General features: G+C 36.5%; 1 pseudogene; it reads left to right on the top strand.

Annotated features, from left to right (window-relative positions):
- Positions 1 to 884: 884 nt before the first annotated feature.
- Positions 885 to 3,215, top strand: LOC114299670 (xylan glycosyltransferase MUCI21 pseudogene; annotated as a pseudogene).
- The last annotated feature ends 2,491 nt before the right edge of the window (positions 3,216 to 5,706 follow it).

Genomic DNA, 5,706 nt, shown 5'->3' with positions numbered 1-5,706 from the left:
AGGAAAATGTTTCGTAGCTCGAAACATTTTGCCTCGAATGGCTCGAGGGAGAAGACGCAGAGAGAAGCAGAGGGAGAGAAAGAGAGAAGCAGAGGGGAAGAGAGAGAGAGAGAAGAGGATCGTCACCCCAGCTAGCCGCCGATTGTCGCCCCTCCCAGCTGCCGATTCGCCGATCGTCGCCCAGCCCAGCCCCGCCGCAGCCTCCGACCGCCGTCGCTTCGCCTCCGCCTCCTCCTCTCCCGAATATTATGCCCCCTCCAGTCCTCCTCCTCCTCCTCCTCTTCCTTTCTTCCTTCTTCTTCCTAGTCTTCGTTCTTCTTCTGCGAAAAAAAAAAATGAGCCATTTGAGCTCCCCGTTTTCGAACTACGTAACACTATCGCTTACCAAAATACCGAAAAACTCTTTGGTTAAAAATCTAAAATGTCAGCTCCTCTGAGCTGGCCCCAGTGAGCTCTGCACAAAGGCGCGTGTGGGTTGCTACTCTCTCTCTCTCTCCAATCGAACCTTCGGTTGGGTCCTACGCCGAGGTGTCTCTCTCACCAAACCTAAGCAAATGCCAGATGGCCTTCCAACTTGCTACCACTTCTCCTCTCATTCTCTCTCTCTCTCTCTCACATCTCTGGTTTGCTATGCTATGCTCGAGTCCGGATCCTCTGCTTTGCTCAGCTTAATAGTACACGAAATTTGACTGCTAGTCACACACACACACACTCTCTCTCTCTCTCTCTCAATATACACATCCATCGAAGAAGAAACAGAGCAACCCCAAAAACACCTTTCAAACAAACCACAAATACTCACTTGCTCCTTTCCTTCTCTCTCTGTTCATACTTAATTTGATTATGAATCTCTCTCTTTATTTGTTAATATTTTGTCTCTATCAATGGTGCATTATCATAGATATCATCCACTGAAGAAGGGTCTAGAGTTGGTTGTTGTAGATAAGGAGTCACAGAGTAGCTTTGTGGGTTTAATCTGTGGAAACTCTATTTTATACAACAAGAGAACGAGTCCCGGGCTTCTCTCTGTCCTCATTCTCTCTCTAATCTCCTGCAGCTTGATTTTGGCCTCTCAGTACCTCAACTTTCCCCCCGACTTCTCTCTCTTATGTAAAGCTCTTTCATTCTCTCTCATGGTTTCCCTTTACTTCCATTGATTTCTTCCTTTTTTGGGTCTTAATGCCCTCTCTCTTCTGGTTTTTTGCAGATTCATTTGGACATGAAGATCAAAGCCTTCTTTCTGAGATGAATGCAAATACCCCACTTTGCTCTTCAATACCTAATGGTTGGTTCTTTCTTTCTCTATCTGTATTATTATTTTCAATTTTGGCAACATTTTCAACATGCAATTATGTTGAGATGGGTATTAATCTCTGTTTATTTTTTTTTAATTACTTATTTGTTATTATTTTTGGTAGTTCAAATATTTTTAGACATAGTGAGATGCATATGAAAGATACCCCGATATCAATCTCAGATGATTAGTTTTTGTGCTACAATGTGAAGTAACAGTGTGATCGATTAAAAAAAAAAATGACCCTCCTTGTTTCAATCTCCAATGATTTTTCTTTCATTTTTTCTTTTGTCTTGATGTAAAATATCCATGAAAAATACCATTTTTTTTCTTCAATCTCAATATATTTTTTATTTATTTATTTTGTCATTTGATTAATCTCCAATGATTCTTTTCCTTTCCTTTTGTTTTTATTTGTTTTTGGGATTTAACTTCTAATCATGGTGGTATGGATATAGCCAATACCCTTTTGTTCCTGAGACTTAAGTTTTTGTTTTTTTGTATCATGTATTTTTGCTTTCAATCAAGCTGAAATGAAATGGGTATTTTTTTTGGCAATGTTTTTACATTTTCAACATTGTGTTCTAATTTGGAAATTTTTGTTAATGTTTTAAATTCAGGAACAATATGTTGTGATAGAAACAGTATTCGATCCGATATTTGTATCATAAAAGGGAATGTGAGAACAAACTCTCTCTCCTCTTCAATCTACCTCTACTCCTCAACAAACGCCAATGGCTTCATAGATTATGTTCCTGACCTCACCTATGATGGCGAAGAAGACGATGAACAAGAACTCCAACATGAAAACATTAAGCCCTACACCCGAAAATGGGAGAAAAGTACTATGGACACTGTTAGTGAATTACACCTTGTTTCAAAGTGAAAAAATCGGGTCCCACCGTCATTGCGATGCATGGCACGATGTTCCCACGGTGTTCTTCTCCACTAGGGGATATACCGACAATATTTACCATGAATTCAATGATGGGATTGTGCCTTTGTAAATCACCTCACAACATTTCAACAAGAGGGTTGTGTTTGTTAGTCTTGATTATCATGAATGGTGGTTTACTAAGTATGGTGATATCCTTTCGATTCTATCGGATTATCCACCAATTGATTTTAGTGGAGATAATAGAACCCATTGTTTCCCTGAAGCCATGGCTGGTTTGAGAATCCACGATGATCTAACTATCGATCCTTTGTTGATGGAAGGGGGTAAGACTACTAAAGATTTTCGTGACATTTTAGACCATGCTTATTGGCCTCGAATCAAAGGTCTAATTGAGGATGAGGAACGTGAAGCGAAATTGAATAATCTCTCTTCATCGTCTTCATCACAAAAGTTACTTGAAATAAGGACGGAATTGAAGAAACCGAAACTAGTTATCTTATTGCGACAAAAGTCTAGAGCGATAGCTAACGAGGATTTGTTGGTGAAAATGGCAGAACAAATTGGATTTGAAGTGGAGGGTTTGAGGCCTGTCTGTACTTTTGAGCTGGAGAGAATTTACCGGGAGCTTAATTCAAGCGATGTTACAATTGGTGTCCACGGTGCGGCTTTGACACATTTTTTGTTTATGAAACCAGGGTCGGTGTTGATCCAAGTGATCCCACTTGGAACAGAATGGGCTTCAGAGACTTCCTTGGGGGAACCATCGACAAGCTCGGTTTGAAGTACATTGACTACAAAATTCTTCCGAGGGAGAGCTCATTGTTCGATGAGTATGATGAGAATGATCCGGTTCTAACTAATCTGAGCAATGTGGGGAAGAAATGGTGGGAATTCACTAAGAAGATCTATCTTGATCATCAAAATGTGAGGTTGAATCTTGTGAGGTTTCAAAAGTGGTTACTTCGGGCATACGACTACTCATTTGCTAAGAAGAACCGGGATTTTTATCTACAATCACATTAACACACTTTTTGTTTTGGCGGAAAATATTTTTTTTTCATAAAAAAACATGATTTTCGGAGAAAAAATACTTTCTACTCAAACAAACGAAACATCATTCTCCTCTCTTTTTGTTTGAGCTCATTGAAAGTTGTAGATTCTTAACCACAAGCAAATATGCTTCCTTCTGGTAAATATACACTTTTGAAATAAAAATTCTATTGTTTTATTATTAGTTTTTTCTTGTAAATTTGGCTTATTTTGTTGTAGTGGATTCAATTTATACTTGTGAAATATAGGATTAAACTCAAATCAAATAAAACAATGTTGTGAAGGTTCAATAATGATTGTTTCTCACAACTGTGTGTTTTGTTTGGCGTCATTTTAATAACAATGCTCTAAATGTTCAACTGTTTGGGTTTGAATTTAGAATTTAAAGTGAAATTTGCCGAAAAATAAAAAGACAAAAAATAAAAAATATAAATGACAACAAACAAAAATATTTGTTTTTGTTTGTTGTCATTTTAATTACAATGTTCTAAATGTTCAATTGTTTTGAGTTTGAATCTAGAATTTGAAGTGAAATTTGCCCAAAAATAAAGACAGAAACAAATGACAACAAACAAAAAAACATTTTCAACATGTGTGTTGTTTGTTTAGATAAAATATTTTTAACATTTTATGAAGTTTGATGTGATGAAAAATTGAAGTCCATAGAAAAATTATTATTTGTATAAAAAAGTTTTTTACTTTCCTAATGTAAAAAATGCTTTTCAACTCATCTTATCACCACTATCACCATCACCTCCCACCACTAATTATTATTACTACCACTATCTTTACTTGTCATCGTTGTCGCCACCCCCTACCACCTCCATCTCTAACATCCCACCATTACGATCACTCACATAATTACTAACTTAATAATTTTAAGATTGCAACTAAAGAGGGCATCCATTAGTACCTTATTTTTTTTTCTTCTTTGGCTCTCTCACTTTTTTGAATTCCTATCCAGTTAAATGAGTTTCTTCTATTTTTTCTTTAAACCCTCACCTTAATACCAACTATACCCCTAATTCCAAACTCAAACCCAAACCCAAACCCTAGCCCTTACTCCCAACCACTACCTTTGGCAACTCATTCACCGGAGCCTTCATCGCCGATAGTCCCACCACTATCGTTGCCATCCTTCTTCTTTACCACCCCCTTTGCCACAACTCCAGCAAACCACCATCGCACCTTACTGCCTTCTCCTCTTCTTCTTCTTCCCATTACGATCCCATGGAATGTTTAGGAACCAATTGAGCAAAACCCTATTCATCAAAACACCACTGTATATATCAAGCTATTTTGACATTCTCGATGCAACTACCATCAATAGAGTGTTCAAGTACCCACTAGGACGGTCCTTCAGAGCATCAAAAAACAAGGATCTAACAGTGCAAACCAAGTTATCTTGAAGGGTTTGAATCGATGCAAGCTCATATGGTTGATGGGTCGTTAGGGATTGTCACAAAAGATGATGAACGCTATGTTTGGTTGAGGGATTTGGGACGGAAATTGAAAAGTAAAAAAAAAAATATATATGTGTGAAACTAAATGAAATATAGGTATATTTTATTTTATTCACATTTCACATATGTTTTTTCCTTTCTCTTTACAAATCCCTTTGCAAATCTCCCAACCAAACATAGCATAGGTGTCCTTGGGTTAAGAAAAGAGGATTTGGGTCTGGGAGGAAAAAGAGTGAGAGATATTTTCAGAGGTGAAGAGAGAGAAAAAGCTATGGGTTTGGAGATTGAGGATTCAGAGTCCACTGAAAGATGGACAGTGGTTGACAGGTTTGGGAAATTAGGGTTAGAGGATTAGGGTTAGGGATGCAGGTAGAAATGAAATTTTATTTTTGGACAAAATTAAAATTAAAAAAAAAGAAAAAGAGAAAGAGAGGGGGTTCAAAGAAATAAGGTATGTGCTAATAGCAGTCCTTCAACTAAATTCAAGAAAATAATGCTTTATGGAATGGAAGTGTTTGGATGTACAAAGTGCATACTATATGCATTTGTATAAGTTCTCACAAATATACATAAGTTACCTCACAAAATTGCGTAAGTTGTCACAAATATACTTAAGTTGTGATTTATCAAATTTTTATAGGTTAACTTATATATATTTGTGAAAACTTATATAATTTTGTGAGATAACTTACATATATTTATGAGAATTTACATAAATACATATGATATACACTTGCACATTTAAAAATTTGTGTATTAATAGTTCACTTTAAATTTGCCTTTTTCGCATATATATACTTTAATAATTAGGTAAGACCATTATGTTATCATCAATTTTCCAATGAAAATGATGTTATTTCAGTTGGGAACTTGGGGAAGTATTATTTGTTGTCACTATCTTAGCGGCATGGCAAAAGCATGGAACTATCTAGCTATATTATGAATGAAAATGTCAACCAAATTATTCTAAAATAAATTCAGCTTCTTCCAGGGTTGTTCAA

Source organism: Camellia sinensis, chromosome 10, assembly GCF_055761805.1.
Source record: "Camellia sinensis isolate YWXY chromosome 10, ASM5576180v1, whole genome shotgun sequence".
NCBI lineage: Eukaryota > Viridiplantae > Streptophyta > Magnoliopsida > Ericales > Theaceae > Camellia > Camellia sinensis.
Note: the sequence above shows the minus strand (reverse complement) of the source record. Positions and strands in the feature narration are given on the sequence as shown.